Here is an 18,847-nt window from a genome sequence, read left to right on the forward strand (position 1 = left end):
AATAGCTACTTCTCCATAAAACACACCCAAATGAAAAGAAGCAGAAGAGACAAGACTCAGCCTCATTAGCTATTAGAGAAAGGCAAATCAAACTCACAGTGAGATACCTCTTCACATTTACTAGGATGCCTATAATCAAAAATCAAATAATCACAAGAGTTATGAAGATGTAGAGAAACTTGAACTGCTTGTAAAAATGTAAATTTGTGCAACCATTTTAAAAAATAGTCCCGAAGTTTTTCATGAGACAAAGAAATAATAGTAAAATTACCACATGACCTACAAATTCTATTTCTAAATATCTCTTTAAGAAAGAATGAAAACATACATTCACATAAAACCTTGTAAGTAAAACTTCACATCATTCCTTTTCATAATAGCCAAATAAATAGAATCAACCTCCTCTCTATTTACCAATGAGTATACAAACAAAAGTAATTTATCCATTAAGTGGAATATTATTTATCCATAAAAATTATTTGAGGAAAACTGATAGAATTTCTTCTAAAACAGAAACAGGACTAGTACGTACACTCTTATCACTCCTATTCAACTTTAGCTAGAGCAAGAAGGCAAGAGAAGGAAATTGAAGAGATACAAATAAGAAAGGAAGAAATCAAATTATCTGTGTGCTAATGGAATATTATTCAGCATTAAAAGAGAATAAAATCATGACATTTGCAGGTAAATGGATGGATTTGGAGAATATAATGCTAAGTGAAGTAAGCCAACCCCCCAAAACAAATGCTGAATATTTTCTCTGATATAAGCATGCTGGTACATAATGAAGTGGGGGAGGAGCATTGGAGGATTAGACAAACACTAGATAGGGAAAAAGGGTGGGAGGGGAAGGGAGGGGGCATGGGGGTAGGAAAGACAGTGGAATGAGATGGATATTATTATCCGAAGTACATGTATGAAGACATAAATGGTGTGACTCTATTTTGTGTACCATCCGAGATATGAAAAATTGTCTTCTAATATGTGTAATGTAAATTGTAATGCATTTTCTTTTCATATATAACAAATTAGAATAAACAAAAAATGTTAAAAAAGATAATATTAAAAATTACCTGTGTGCTGAAGACATCATCCTAGAAGATCAAATCTAGAAAACATCAGATCTAGAAGATCCAAAAACTCCACCAGAAGACTTCTAGAACTGATAAACAAATTTAATAAAGTAGCAGGATATAAGATCAACATATATAAATTAATTATATTGTTTCCAATAATGAACCTATAGAAAAGGAAATAAGTAAAATGATCCCATTCACAATAACCACTGCCCCCCCCAAAAATAGTTTGCACTTAATGTAACAAAGGAAGTGGAAGACTTCTACAATTAAAACTAGAGCATTGAAGAAAACAATTTGAAGAAGACTTTAGAAGATGGAAAGACTTCCCATATTCTTGAGTAGGCAGAATTAATAATGTCAAAATGGTCATACTAAAAAAAAAAAGTGTTATGCAGATTCAATGCAATCCCCATCAAAATAATGATGGCATTTTTCACAGAACTAGAAAAATTAGTCCTAAAATTAATTTGGAAGAATAAAGAACCCAAAACAGCCCAAGCAATCCTGAGCAAGAAGAGTTATTCTGGAGGCATCATAATACTGGGTCTCTAATTATACTGTAGAGCTATAGTGACAAAAGCAGCAAGGTATTGGCACCAAAACAGACATAAATACCAAGGAATAGAAAAGAAGATAAGGGAACAAACCTGTATTAATACAGTTATCTGATATTAGATAAAGGTGCCAAAAGCATACGTTGGAGAAAAGAAAACCTTTTTAAAAAAAAAATGATGCTAGGAAAACTGAATATCCATATACAGAATGAAATTAGATCCTTATCTTTCAGTCTTTTTATTTTAATTATTTTTTGAAAGAAGCTGGACACATAAGTACATACATTGCATAATTCCAGTCATGTAGATTGCTCAGAATAGGTAAATATATAGAGAGAAAGCAGATCATTGTTTAGACTGGGGTTGGGAGGAATAGCAAGAGAGGGATGGGGTTTCGGTTTTCTATTTCAGGTAAGAAATAGAATAGAGATAGATTTTCATAGTGAATAGATGACTGTGTAAATACCAAAAGTAAGAAAATTGTATACTTTGAATTGTATGGTATCAGAACTAAATTTCAATACAGCCATTCACACATGTTCAGACACACAAACAACACCATTTGGAAACACACAGGTTTTGAAAAGCAACGTGTAAGTGCAAAGTTTTATGTTAAGTTACTAAGTTTGAGCACGTCAATCCTTTTGAGATGATTTCTTCTGGATTTTTAAATTTTTATCAGTTTTAATTAGTTACATATTATGAAAGAATGCATTTATGTACTTTGATATATTATACATAAATGGGATATAATTTCTCATTTTTCTGATTGTACATGTTGTAGATTCACATCAATCATGCAGTCATATATATATATATATACAGAAGGTAATAATGTCTGTTTCATTCTACTGTTCTTCCTATCCCCATGTCCCTCCCTTTACTCTTCTCTACTTAATCTAAAGTAACTCTATTCTTCTCTAGTGCTCTTGCCTCTTTACTGTGACTTAGCATCCCCATATCAAAGAAAACATTCAACTTTTGGCTTTTTTGGGATTGGCTTATTTTGCTTAGCATGATATTCTTCAACTCCATCCATTTCCCAGAAAATGCCACGATTTTATTACTCTTTAAAGCTAAGTAATATTCCATTGAATTTATGTATACCACATTTTCGTTATCCATTCATCTATTGAAGGGCACCACCTAAGTTGGTTACATAGTTTAGCTACTGTGAATTAAGTTGATATGAACATTGATGTGGTCTTATCACTGTAGCATGCTGATTTTAAGTCCTTTGGATATAAACCAAGGAGTGGGATAACTGAGTCAAATGGTGGTTCCATTACCAATTTTCTGAAGAATCTTCATACTGCTTTTCATAGTACTTGCACCAATTTGCATTTCCACAGCAATGTATGAGTATACCTTTTCCCCCACATCCTCCCCATCTCTACTGTTTTGGGAAGCCTTACAAGACCTAGGAGGAAGCAAAAGGGTAGTTACAAGTTTTCTGTTACTTAAATATATTCACTCAAACAAGAATTTTTTCTTCCTTATGTGTGAAAGATAGCCTTGGAAACATTGCTTTTGGAAACAACTTCAGGTTTCCTGTAGCTATGGGTGCTTCTGGGTGATCCGAGTCATTTTGTGGTCTGAGCTAAAGCCTAGGGATATGTGTGCATAAGTTTTCTATCAAGGACTTCCCTTTGTCACTTTCAGAGTTAGAGTGTTTTAATATTTGACAAGCACAGTAGGTAAATGTATCAACTTACATTTTTTATTTATTTTTTCATTCTAGAAAGAACACTGATAACTAAAGAGGTCATTTTTAAAAACCTATTCCCTAGAATTTTATTATTTTTGGAGTTCAGAGTCAGTTGGAGAGTTGAAAGGTCCACAAAAAAAAAAAATTCTTTATATGTTCTTTATTTAACCTCAGTGTGGCCAATGCTTTCAACTTTATTTTTAATTCCTGTAATTGTCATGGAGTGACCTTTTAGGTGGCTGGCAGATTCTGTCATACAGGGTGTGAAAACACTGAAGACGTTATATCATAGGGAGACTGTACCCATCTCCTGGTCAGGCTCATGAGATTTCTCTGGAGTCTATGTAAGGTAAATCATGCCACATACCAGTTTTAAGAATCCAAACAGAAAAAAAAAATACTGTGTGGAAAAACAGAACTTCTTAAATGCTCATCCAAATATGTTTTTTTCTGGCTGACATCAGAGCAACATTAGGTGGCCATGACCATACAAATGGGAGCCTTTCTGAAACAGCTGGGATATTTCAGAAACTGGGGTGTTAGTCCCTAGTGTGGAGATCTCCTGGTGCAGATGCTCTTGAGATGAGTGGGCTCCTGAAGGACCATGGGTGTTGTGGTGGCCTCTGATATAAGTCTGAGTGCTTATAGAAAGGGTCTTCACGGAGAGGGGCTGGGGAGGGCATTATTGGAATTCCTTTCTTCAGGGTTTAGATTTCATCCCCTCAACGGGACTAAAATGGAATAACTGTTGTAGTTTAAGACTAATGCAGGAATAATTGACCAGACTCAATATCTTAGAAATGCATCTCTTTTCAAAATTAAATTGGATTTTGTTTTTTAAATGTTACATAAAATATAAAAATTATACACATTTATGGGGTACCATATGATGTTTTGATACGTGTATCCATTGAGTAATGTTGAAATCAGCAGATATATAGATATATAGATATAGATATTTCAGCTTTAGAGATCTTGGCTCCAGCATGGATCATCCTTCCCTTTACTTTCTGTCCACTTGGGTCATGTCCGCACTTCTCTCTGAAGGAGAAACCACCATAACCTCAGTATCCCCTCCTCTCTGCACTGGTACTGTTCAGAGTGAGAACTCACCAAGTCCTTCTTTGCAGAATTTCACATAAGACATGGGCAGGCATATACCCAGAACACACATACAATTAATTTTTTTCACAATCCAGGGCTAAAATACCTGTTTAGCTGAAAGAGTCAGACATTTCTCTTGGAGACATATAAATAAATAAATAGAAATGTAGCAGCCTTGTAATAAAGGGAGATCGTTATTTCTTAACCAGATAAAGGCAACAGAAAAAGATTAAAGAGTGACAGACAGACCTGTTTTTTCCCAAGACATGGTATTAGAAAACGACTGACTATCTGTTATGTCAAATCTTTGGGCCTTGTGGGTTAATAAGTTTCTCTCAAGTACAGGGAATATTAAGTTCAATATTACTGGGATATTTTTGTCTTTTCCAGTTTCTATTTAGGATTCTTATTAACAACCTAGGAGCATGCATGTTAGAATTGTGAGTCAGATGACACTGAAACCAGAGAATCAAGAAGTATTGTTCTAAAGCTATGGCTTCACACCAAGCCTGCATTTTAATGAGCTATACCTTGCATCTATGAAAGTGAGGGCACCAGTTAACTTCAAACAGTTGATAATGATCTTGAACAGGATAAAGTAAAATCTGATTTTTAAAAAATCACTAGTGATGGAAAATTGCATTAAAGGACCTGACATCACCTTTGCTGGTGTTGTATCTGTTTCTATGGAAACATTTAGAAAGATCAAAAGCCTTCTGTAATTTTCAGTGGATAAGGTAGCCTCTGTCATCTTGTCTAACTGCATTCTTTAATTCACATCTATAACAAGCAAAGTACAGAAGTCTATAGATTCATATTTTAAATGATAAATTCCTTATGATAACTTTTTCCCTGCTAAGTTGCCATAATTCGGAAGTTCTTTTCTTTTATTCTCCCATGAAACAATGGTAATTAAATATGGGAAAGTAGTAGAAGTTATGACCTAGTAACCATCTCACAAGTCTGGTGTCAAAGAAGAAATGGCGTAGTCAAATGTTAAATAAACTCTGTTAAACCAAGTGTGTCACAAAGAATTTTATGATCCAATTTTGGGGTCTGGGAAGGGATAAAAGAGAGGAATCCTGAGCCTCTAAGATGCATGAAATCATAGGAGAGTAGATAGTGGTGTCATCCCAGTGAAGAGAAATTAAAGGTTAGGGTATAGATGGTTTAGGGGAGGGGTACTCATCAAGGTGAATCAGACAGAATGTCAGGTCCCCTCCCCCACAGAAAGCTATTATGAAGGGTAGTAGTCTTCAAGTAAGTGTGGTGCAGGGGAATTAATGGAATATTAGGGAAAAACAAGTCATCATTTCTACTTTCTTAAACTTCTTTTTTACAACCTGTTACTTATATATATATATATATATATATATATATATATATATTTTTTTTTTTGATTTTGCTCAGTAACCCTATGGTGGTATAATTATATACAACAAGTATATTCTATTTAAAATAATCTATTTTAAGTAGATACACAGGTCAATGAATTTTAAGAAATTATAAGTAGTACTACTGTCAAGAGGCAGGATAATTTCAGCATTACAAAAATTTTCCTGCGTCCCTTCCCAGTCAGTACCCACCAAACCAATCCCCAATTAGCACTGCTCTGTTTTATGGAAAGCTGCAACTGATTTGCTGTTTTTCATATTGCACATGAGAGCAATCGATGTGTATTCTTTTGTTTGCTCCTTTATCTCTGCATAATATTTTTGAAATTCATCCATGGGGCTTGTATTCTTAGTTTGTTTATTTTCATTGTTAAGTAGTATTCAATTTTGTTGCTGTTTTAGTCAGCTTTTTTTGGTGCTGTGACCAAAAGACCTGACAAAAACAATTTTAAGGATAAAAAGTTTATTTGGGGGCATGTGATTTCAGAGGTCTCAGGCCTGAGATGAGGCAGAACATCAGGGCGGAAGTGTGTAGTTGAAGAAAGCAGATCAGGACATTCACAATGAGGAAGCAGAAAGATAGACTGCTCACCAGGGACAAAATATATACCCCAAAGACACACCCCAGCCACCCAACTTCACTAGCTACACCCAAACTGGTTAGCAACCAGTTACTACCCAGTTAATCCATTCAAGTGGATTATTGGATTGATTAGGTTAAAGCCTTCATAATACAATTTAAACTTTCTTGCATTGACTAACAGATGAACTTCTGGAAGACCCCTCACATCTAAACTGTAATGGTACATTCTAATGATTATACATGATGTTATACAGTACTGAAACAACAGTGGTAAATTTTGTAAATACTATTCATTTCTCTTTGTATAAAGAGACTACCAGCTAATACTATGGGTATATATATATATATATATATATATATATATATATATATATATATACACACATATATATATATATTCCTATTATACATATATAAATTTATGCATATATAAATATATCTAATCTAATATATTTACATAATAATCTAATATAGAGATGTTGTTTAGATTATTTTCAGCTTATGGCCATTACAAACAAAATTTTTTTTATGTTTTCACACTTCTTGAATATATACCTAGGAGCAGAATGGCTTGAGCATATTTTAAGTATTTGTTTAAATATTTAAAAATTGTCAAACTGCATTTGAAAGTAGCCATACTACTATACCAGCAAAGAGGCAATAAAAGAAGATTTTTCCACATCCTCACCAAAGTCTAATATTTCCAGTCTTTTAAATATAGTCATATTATTGAGAGTGCAGGGGGATCTATCATTTAATCTGTATCCTTGATGGGTCACAAAGCTTAAATTTTTATATGCTTATTGAGAATCACTCATTTGGTAATGTATTTGTTCAAACTTTTTGCTCATATTTTATTAAAATTATAAAACTGTAAGATCTTTTTTTAATCACTTATATACATGGAAAATATTTTCTCCTTTTCTGTGGCTTAACTTTTCTTGTTTTTAATAATGTATTTGAACAGGAGAATTGTCGATTTTGATAAAATTCATATATTACTTTTTCTTCTGAGGTTATGTTTTGTGGTTGTGTAAAAAAAAATAGTTGCCTAACCCAAAGTCACAAAGGTTTTTTAAATGGTTAGTGGTGACCAAATAGTGTTTACTTTTGAGAAAATCAGGTGGTATAATAACTTAGAGGTAATTGATTATGCTTATTAGAAATAACTGCTCCTTCTCAGTAGTTCTTTTTGTTTGTTTTAATTAGTTACACATGACAGTACAATGACCTTGACATATCATAATTTGAATCAGATGGGATATAATATCTCATTTTTCCCTTCTCAGTAGTTCTAACTTTTCCATGCTTACTAATATTTCTTGAAGAACTTTTTATTTTAATAAAATGTAATAACTATTTTTTTTTACTATTCATATATTGTGGTTCTGTTTTCAAAATGTACCAACATCTTGCAAATTATTCATTTGCTGTATTTCTAAGCTGAATTCTCTTACTTTTACAGTGTTTATTTCCAAAGAAACCTGGAATTAATTTTCCTGTGTAAAGTGACATACAGGTCAAGTTCATTTTCTTACACATTGATATCTACAGATCCATCATAATTTGTTGAAAAGAATCTCCTTAATCCCTACTCTAAAGAGCTGTCCTAATCATGGATATGGATCCATATTTGAGTCTGTTTCAGGCCAGCACATTGTATTTCTTAGGTGTATCTGTCAATCATGTGATTCAAACTAACGTTTTTATTATACAGTAATAAACATCTTTGTATTAACTAACGTAAGTTCCTGTAATGTTTTCTTGTTCATCAGGATTGTCTAGGCTTTTCTTGGTCTTTTGCATTTACATGTAAATGTTGAACTAACTCATCTGTTCCATGAATATAGACCTACTAATGTTCTGATATGTATTGCTTTTAGTTTATCAATTTGTTCAATGAAAATTGAGTACAGATCTTTCACAACTTTCTTTAAATTTATTCTAGATGAAGATGTACTTACGTTTTTATAAACAAAATATTTTAAATTTATTTCCAAATATTGCCTAGCTATATAAATTCAATTGTTTGTATATTAATTTTGTATCATACAACTTTGCTCAACTCACATATTAATTCCAAGATGATTATCGGTTATCTATGAATAAGAGTTACATTTAATTATTTCCGTTTTATGTAAAGTTTTCATAATGATCTTTTTTACTGATGTGGCTAGTACCTGAAATACAACAGTGATAATGGATATCCGCATTTCATTCCTAATCTCAAAGGAAAAGTGTTGGACATTTCAGTAGTAAGTTATTTACTATAGATTTCTTTTTGTGTATACCTTCTACTAAATTAAGCAAGTTCACATGCGGTATTAATCTACAAAGTTGCTCTAGGTCTTGCTGGAAGGGTATTGGGTTTGGTGTGGACCTGCACTATGTGAAGATATGGTGGTCAGCATTGCACAGTGCTGAAATGCAATGGGGTGAGGGTGGAAGGGCACAGGGTGATGTTGTAGGATATGTCAGTGAATGGTTCTGGTAAACCATACCAGACTCTTACTTTAGCAATAACCTAACTGAAGCAAACATTTCTAGAAATAGAAAACCAGGAACAAGAAGCGTTCTCAAGTAGTTTTCTGAGATCAGCATATACTTTGCACATATCAAAACCAACCAAATAAGAGTAAAATTTTAGTTCAGTCTCACTCATGAATTTTTACTCATAACTGAACTACAGTATCCTCAAACTAAACAGAGCAATGAAAAATCATTTGACACAATGTTAACTATATTGTTGTTATTATTATTATTATTATTATTTTAGTAAAATACCTTTCTCTACTTGTAGCTTTAAACATCTGCCTTTTGTTTTTACCTTTTAGTGATGTCTGCTATGGTATTTTCTGTCTTCAGGGTGCCAAAGCCTCCCCTAATAGGGATGCTTGATTTTTCCCTTGTGCTTCTATGGTTTGTGGTCCTACATTACTGGCTTTATCATTATCTGCAAGTATGGTCAGCCTTCTGCCAATGCATAATTTTTGGGCAGAGGTATGGGTACCAGGGATTAAATTCAGGGCCACTTGACCACTGAACCACATCCCCAGCCCTACTTTGTATTTTAATTTTGGACAGGGTCTCACTGAGTTGTTGAGGCTGTCTTTTAACTCACAATTCTCCTGTCTCAGCCTCTGGAGCCGCTGGGATTACAGGTATGCACCACAGCACTCGGCCTGATGCATACTTTCTAAGTTATGAATTTCCTTTTCATTCTGGACATTACACTCAGCATTAGATATCATTACCTGTTTTGACAGTTATTTAAAACTGTTAGCAAAATAATTGTTATTTTCTGGGCCTGAGTTACATTCTACAGTGAAGTATTTTGAGCACTATGACAAGAACAAAGCAAAATACCTATTAGAAAAAAATATGGATACATGAAGTTAGAAATTTATAATTTTATTCATTTTTTTGGTTTACAATTGATCACATTTACCATGTTTTGGGAGAGTATTTGAATTCAAATTATATTGATTGAAAATATGAGCTCTTTGCTTTTATAAGGCATGCACAAATTGAAATAGTAACCCCTCGAAATCACAGTTCACATCAAATTGTCATGGTGGTTGGGGCAGAACACATTCCGGCTGAACAGAGCAGTGTTTATTGCTCAAGGATAGACCAGTTACATTGTCATCAGCTGGGGCTTTGTATTGGGCTTATGCCCCACCTAAAATGCTCCACCTGAAATACCAGGATTTCTGAGACTCAGGCATCATTTTGTGTTTCAACAAGCCTTCCAAGTACCTGTGATGCATGAACTCTTGAGAACCACTTCTCTGGATAGTTGAACAATGACTGACACCAGCTTCTTTAGTTGGGATCCACTATATTTTAGCCTGACCCAATAGGGTAAATCCTGTTTTTTTTTATTCTTACCTAGTTCACATCTTATCTTCAAGAAAAAAAAAAATGAGTAAGACACATTGCCAAACAGCAAACTTAAACTCAATGACACAAACTCTAGTGAGTTGCTCCCATCCACCTGGAGCTCCCATGGCATCTGGTACACATAAGGCCTTGTCGACAAACAAATCCCCTTCAACTTGGCTCCATGTTGTGATCAGGCACAGTGAGAGCCCCAGGGCCTTCCCATGCTGGATCATGGGAAGTTATTGACCTGATTTTCAGTTTTCCCATCCTTAAGAGGTTGATATCACTGTCAACCATGTTTTCCTGAAGCTAACATGGAGCATTCCAATGAAGTACTGAGACATACCAGCTCACTAACTGGTATCCCTAGGAGCAAGCAAAGAACCATCAGAGAAGCTTTTGAAGTCCACATTGCAGCATGTGTTAGCTGGTGACTTTGAATATGAAGCAATTAGCACAGTATCTGCTGCACAGTTTGTGATTAGCGAAGGGTAGTTAACATTTCTTGTTGTCTAGGAGGAATCCTATGGAAAGCCACATTAATTAACTACACAGTCATGCACCACATCCTGATGTTTCAGTGAGTTAGAAACTATATATAAGACAGTGTACTCATATGTTTATAGAAGAGCTGGAAAGTTTCTATTACCAAATGATGTCATAGCTATTGTGACATCACTATGCAATGCATTATGGGTGTTGATGCTATGATAGCAATCTTGATGAGCTTCTAGTCACATAAAGTGTAGCAGAGCATGGTGATCATGACAAAAGCCAAAAGTAAGTTTATTTCAGAAAAGTTTGGCCCAACAACCCACCTGCAATGTTGAAATTCCTGGTAGCTCTGAGTGGTTTCAACAACTCAAGAATCCTTAACAATTATATAGTGTGAAAGTAAGTGGTGGGTCTGCAGGTGCTGATGTGAAGGCAATTGAAGAATTTTTAGAAATTCTAGATAAGCTGATTGTGGAGGAAAGTTACTTGCTATAGCATATCTTGAGTATGGGTGGAAACTCCTTGTTCCAGAAACTTGCGCCTGCAAAAACATTCACTCAAAAGCAGGTCAAGTCAATGACAGTTTTCAAGGTTTTATAGGACAGGGTAACAGTGTTGCTTTGGGGCAATGTTGCAGGCTACAAATTGAAACCCCCCTGTGATCAGGCACAGTGAGAGCCCCAGGGCCTTCAAGCGCATCACTAAGCACATACTGCCAGTGCTACAGGGACAATAATGTGTCACAGATGACCCAGTTCCTCTTCCAAGCTGCCTTCCTAAATTGCTATGCCAGAAAAAAATGGAGCAGTACTGTTTGAAAAATAGCAAACCTTTCAAGATTTTGCTTACCAAGTTTATGTAAGTACCCTCTGATGTTCACACAACCATGAAATCGCCTAATGATGCATTTCTCAGAACATATTTCTGTTGCTAAGTGACATGATGGTAATTGCTTGTTTTCATATTACCTGGCTGCTGATTTCCACCATTCTTTTCCAGAATAAAAGAAGCCACACTTCCTATAATCTTTTCAATGAATTTACCTGTCTCCTTCATTTTATCCCTTATTCCTGATTTCTGCTCTTCCTCAAATACCTCCTGCCCACACTTTGCCATTTTAGTAGCAAGTTCTCTCCTTCTCCTAAGAAGTAGTCTTTAGCGCTCTGGGGCAGAAGCCCATTTGAAGAAAGCTGGTGTTTTCTTAATAAAACTTCTACCCCAGCTCAGCTGAGAATTTTTTTTCCCCTAATATTATCTTACCTTTCAGCATGCAATCAATCTCTTTGGCCTGAAAGATCAACCAAAGAATTGGGGGTAGCATTGCTTTTCCCTGGTATTTCTGCTAATGCTACAGGTGAGGTTACACATGCACATGAGAACAGAAGGCTCTTGGAGAAGACTGCCTGCAAGGAATTACTTGCAGTGCTTGGAGAAGCTGGGCAACCTTGGGCAGGTTCCTTAATTCCTCTGTAACTTAGTTTTGTTTCTATGCAAAACAGAGATGATAATATGATTACTTGCCACCTAGTCAAAAATTATAATAGAGTTTAAATGCACTTAAGATATAATAAAAAGCATTCAGATATGAGGCCATTTACATGCATCTCAAATATTATTAAATTCTGGGTGTACTCGATAACTTCATTTGTTTTATATGGATTCTGAAAATGTGTTAGTTGATACCACACATATTTCATGTCAACAAGAAATTATGCTGAAAAGGTAGTCAGGTCATATTCTATATGTTGTGATTTATCTTGACACTAATTGAATTATGTAAAAAATGCTTTTATTCACTGTGTTACCATTTCCTTATGAGGTTGCTAATTCTAAGAATATTACTATATGTGCCACAGAGTTTTACAAAGTTTTCATGAAGTCCTTTGTATAAAGTGCTTATCACATTGCTCGTCATATGTAAAGCACTCAAATATTAGCAAATATTACCTACAAGAAAAATTTGAATCACTCATCCATAAGACTTTTCTGTATCATCTTCTGATTCTTGGAGTATTTAACCTCTTTTTATTCCCATGAAAAGCAAGGAATGTTGTATAAAATTCAAATTGGTACAAATAAAGACATTGACTCATAATATTTGCAAACTTAATGAGGGGTAAAGACATGGCTTTTTGTAGGAATTTATAGGCTAATTTTGCAACAAAAGAGTTTGAATAAGTGCAGACCTATTCCATATTTATGAAAACCTTGCTCAATTTTTTATGTCTCCCATTATTAAACTACACATTAAATATTATCATAAAAACTCAATAATTCATACAAATGGATGCCTTGCAGTTCAGAAATATATTTAAGTAACATAATACACAAGGAATATTTATATTATATAGAAGCAAGACATTCCAAATGAGCATCATAAAATAGAGCAAGATAGCAAAAACATAGTAAGAAAATACTGTAGCCCACAATAACTGCTTTGTAAAATGGTTAAAATGAAGAGAATAAAAGAAATTTCTTTGTTTACATTTCTACTTTGGATTTGATGAAGTTAAAAAAAGACAAACACAATCCTTATTTTAGATGACAGGCAAATGATCAGAATTATCAGAATCAGGTTGAATCATCTGAAACTCATTTAAAGGAATTTTCATGTTGAAACATGAAAATCATAGAAGAAAATACAAGAAATATGTGGCAAACAGTAGTGACTCAGTTTGGTCCTTTGCTGGGGTTCTGACAACTCTGTTGATGAATTTATCCTGGGCAGTTTGTCAGCTATTCCCCAGGTAGGAGGTTAGCACTCCAAAGACACATTAATCCTTGTAGTTTATTGAGGCAATTTACTGCTTTCTTTACACCTCTTTGATGGACATGTTGCAAAGAATGGAATAGTTGCCAGGTAGTGGCTGGCCTTATGTCTTGAGAGATTGGTTAAACAGGCCCCTATTTAACAGCAAGTAGTTGAGGGTGAAGGACAACAGTAACCCTTCATTGAGATTTACTCTATGTTAATTGGCATGATAAAATCTTACATGCCCTATCTTACTTAAATCTTCAATTACCATAGGAAGTTAGCACCCAATTAAAGATGAGAAAATGAGAAAAATGCCAAGACCTTGGGATGTCACCCAGACCCCAGCTAATGAGAAGGAGCTAGTAAGAGCTTCAGACATAGTCTCTTTTCTCTCAGATTCACTTGGGGTCAGGTGGAAGACAGGCTTCCCTTCCTTTGTCAGACTTCTTTTCTCTCTCAAATAATTTTAAATTCAGATTGCATGGGGCCCACAAAATCCTAAGATTTTCTTTGCAATTGCTTCAAATCTGTGCATCAATTTAAGAAAATAATATTTCTTAACAATACTGAATCTCCCCCAGGGTAGTTAGTCTCACTATCTACCTTTTTAATTTAGGGTGTCATCACAAATAAGGGCTTTAGATAATTCATTTTTTTTAAGGAAAAAAGAGAAAGATATAAAGAAAAAAAGAAAAGAAAGAAGAAAGGATGAAAAGGAAAGAAGGGAGGGAGGAAGGAAGGGAAAGGAAAGAAAGAAAGGAAAAGAAAGCTCTCTAATAAATTATGTAGTTTTAAATTAGTGTTGGCATGTTATTCCAATCTGAGGCAAGGGTAGATTATGAAGGCTTCCATAGACTCAAATTATATGCTGTTAGGATATTCCCCAACACTAGACCTGTGTTTAAGGAGATTTTTCCTGCTAAAAGACTACAAAAGATATTAGATAAACAAAATTATTCACTTACCATATTGTATATAGCTTTTCTATTATTTTTTACAGATAAGATTTTTAATTCATCTACACTATATTTTAATTTAAGGTTTAAAGTATTTGTTATAGTTTAGATCTAAAATATGCCCCCAAGGCTCATATAATGAAGACTTTGTCCCCAGTGTAACAATATTCAGAGGTGAGGCCTCTGGGTGATGATTGATCATGAGGGCTCTGATTTTATCTATAGATCTACCTATTAATGCATTGATAGCTCAATGGGTTACTGGGAGGTGGTGTGAACCTTAGGAGGTAGAGCCAGTTGGAGGAAGTGGGTCACTGGGGGTGTGCCTTCCTTCCCAGTCCTCCTTTTCTCCTCAGACACCATAAGGTGATCAGTATTGCTCTACCACATGCTCGCTGCTAATGTCCTGCCTCACCACAGATCCATAAGCCAAGGAGCCAATTAGCCATGGACAGAAACCTCTGAAGACACGAGCCCCAAATTCTTTCTGTAAGTTTATTGTTTCAGATGTTATCAGAGGTATGAAAATCTGTTTTCCCCCCTGTAAATGCTTGGACAGCTGTCCATGCTTCTTCAAGATCTAAATATTTTATCAATTAAACCCTCCAGGCCATTAGTTCTACCCTATTTTGGCATATTTTTATTTAAACATTCCGGAATTATTATTATTTATCTATTTTTTGTTTTTATCTCTTGGTGAACATGACAATGCATAACATTTTATTATAAAGATTTTACATTTATATGCGTGATACTTTCCCCTATCATTCTCTGAAAATTCCTTAAATACCTAATCTAAATACCATTATGTTTAAGTACACCATTTACATGTTTAATCCATCTGGCCTATATAATCATCTTGTTTTGCAGTGCCAGACCAGTTCTGGAGTTGTGAATCACTTTTCCCTCCTCATTCTATGTGATCTGAGTCTGGCATGTACCCCTACTATGAGATTAAAGGATGTGATTCAACAAATGGGGGCACGTCTCAGAGACAAAGTATGGATGGGAATGTCACTACATCAATTGGAATGAAACATGTTCCGTTTCTTCTATGCATTTTCCCCTTTATTCTTGAAATTTTATTAATCTCTATTTCTAAAGCATTGCATTATAGCTGACAAGAAATAGAGAGCTGTTGTTAAGATTTGGATTAAAGAGAAACAGTAGGTTGTGGACTAACTGTTTATTTGAGAAAAAAATACTTTCCTATTGTTTGATCACCTCCTCATTGTGTGGATCTTCATTAAAATTGATGGTTACACTAAATATCTCTGTGTCTTTCTGTTCATCCTGATGAGAAATTAATAACTGTGGTGTTCCATTGAAAATTCCATGCATTCCTTTGTATTTCTTTCCCTGTATTTTGCTTTCCCTCTCAGTGAAGGTTTATGTTGTTGTTTTGTCACTACACTGGAGAACATTCAGGTGGCAGGACCAAATGAAAAAAATGAGTTAGTTCATAAAAGCAGACCTGACTTCTAAGGGCCAGGGCCTGCACTTGGATGAAGTCCAGTGTACCTGGTAGCCACAGGGGAGCGTGGAATATTAAATTCCACTTCTGTGTGTATATGTGTGTTGATTGGTGGTGGTGATATTTCCGTAAACCTAATGAGTGACAGAATTTCTTCTGTTGGGTGAACTTGGAGATTGAAGCCTGTTTCCTGGGTGTAGCCCCAGGATGAGGCCAGTTCCACAGTTATTTAGTGCTCTCCTCTTTTGGTTATGTCTGAAGCCTCCCCATCTCTTGTTTACTCCCTTAACTGTGAACATATTTCTGAAAGTGGCCCTTTCATTGCTAACTGTTTTTTAATTTTTTTTTAAAGAGAGAGAGAGAGAGAGAGAGAGAGAGAGAGAGAGAGAGAGAGAGAGAGAATTTTTTCAATATATTTTTTTAAGTTTTCGGTGGACACAACATTTTATTTTTATTATTTTTATGTGGTGCTGAGGATGGAACCCAGCGCCCCGAGCATTCCAGGTGAGCATGTTACTGCTTGAGCCACATCCCCAGCCCTCATTGCTAACTCTTGATCACTTGAAGACAGTAAGGTGACCGCATGAAACACTGAATATTGTGTGTTTTTGACCCATTTCTTAAACATTACTTAGGCTATAAGGATGATGATGATGTGACTGTGGACAGGAAAGTACCAACAATATTTAAAGTTAAATATATCACCAAACTATGAAGATAACAGTTGATAATTAATTTTCAAGTGAGCTGAAGGCAAAAAATTTGTGCCTTTATAAATAAATTTGTGATTTCAAACCTATATCCTTTTCATATATAATAGCATATGGATAGCATAGGTTTGCTTTGGTTGTTAAATAAATGACAACAAAAAACTTTAGCAATATAACACCTCAGGCATATTGTTTTTGTTAAGTAAATGATAGCTATTATTCTTGCTTTTTATATAATATTGTTATATGTAATGATACAAATAATTTATTCCCATCTTAAGAAAAGGATTGTGAGTTATATCCATTTCCTTAACTGATGGAAATATGGAAACTGTCCCAGGTGCCTAGCTTCTACAGTCACAGTGGATTTGACTGTGCTTCCCTGTGGATCTGGAGTGGTATGGGAAGTCTGAGCATTGGTCATTACTTGAATGCCATGGCTGTGGTCATCTTTATTATGTATCCTTAGTGTTAGACTGAGTCATCTAGCATGGCTATTTAGAATAGTTTTTTGGATACTGCCTCAAGAGTCTATGCCTACTTATCCATGTATAATGTAGAATATCATGAGCAATAATAATACCATTCATGCTACAACACTGCAGGCAATAACAGAAGTGCTGATTCTTTTCCAGATAAGAGGAAAATGACACTTGGCACACTGTAGATAGCAGAGCTCTGAATTCTATATGTCTGATCGCTGGAGAGCTGGTTCATCTCCAGGCCTGTATCTGTAGCAGTGTGATAGCAACACTTTTCACAGATGCTAACTTGCTGATGAGCTTGCTGTCATCTCTCAGTGAGGGCTTGTGAGTGTTATATGCTTTTCAAAATAAAAACTATGGGTAGGAAATTGCCACTGGTTTCTAAGATGCCCCATTTCCCTCAATAACGCAGTTTTTTTTCTAACCATAAATTATTGAGAAAACCATACAATATTGTAATAATGATCTTAATTCAATAGGTGGATTAGAAATTCATCTATAGAATAGCATTTTTTCTTTGAAAAGCTTTTCACAGTGTGGCCTATGGGAATCATGTCTACCATAGGATGTCCACACTGCATTCCATTTGTAGTAAGTCATTGGATCTAGAAGTACTTGTCAAGAAATCTAAGTAGTTCTACAGTAGAGACGGCAACAGTTTCCACATACTGTAAAGCCATTCATCACATAAGAGAAACAGTGTATGCATTCTTTGTCACAATTGAGAAGAGAAGCACAAAGAAACAGCTGTTCAATATAAGATGAGTCACACATTAGGGTATGCCCATCTATGGGTGTTAAAAAAGAAGCAAGAGTAATATATTCCACAATCTTTGCAGATAGTATTTCTACAGTGGTCTAAAGATTACATTTGAAATGCCCATCAATAAATGAACGAATAAGGAAAATGTGGTGTATATACAAATGGAGTTTTACTTGGCCATAAAGAAAAAATGAGTAATGACATTTGCTGGTGAATGGATGAAATAAACCAGACTCAGAAAGTCAAGGGTCAAAGATTTTCTTTCATATATGGAAGCTACAGCAAAATAAGGGAAAGGGTCAAGGGATTGGAAATCATAAAGATATAGGAAAGACAGTGGAGTAGGAGGAAGAGATGGAGAAGGGGGGAGGAGGGATGGGTAATGTGGAGGGAGGAAATGTGGAATGATTTTTAAAAATCATGTTTTATATATATGAATATATATTTGAATGTTATGTTTATAAATTATGTACATATATAGGTGCCAAAGGGAATTTCACCTGTAAGTATATTTAAAAGAAAGGAAGTTTATTAGAGTAGAGGATGGAGAATGGGGGATGGAAAAGGGGAGGAAAAGGGGGATGGGGATTGAAATCAAATTCCTTGCATGTATAATTTTGTCAAAATTAACCCAAATACTGTGTATAATGAAAATGCTCTAATAAAAAAAATTATTTACTATACAAAACCTCACCACATCTGTAATTTGTAACATTTGTACATATGAAACATCTACCTAGGTGTAATATGAGTCTGGTGTATATATTCTCAAATTAAAAATTGAAGGTATTATACACGTACATATACATATATACTTATATATGTATGCATGTACCCACTCACATACACAATTTGAATTGAAAAATACAAGCAACAGCAGAGCTTGTAAGTTCATTTTGTCT

This window comes from Ictidomys tridecemlineatus, chromosome 2 (assembly GCF_052094955.1).
Source record: "Ictidomys tridecemlineatus isolate mIctTri1 chromosome 2, mIctTri1.hap1, whole genome shotgun sequence".
In the NCBI taxonomy this organism is placed as follows: Eukaryota; Metazoa; Chordata; class Mammalia; order Rodentia; family Sciuridae; genus Ictidomys; species Ictidomys tridecemlineatus.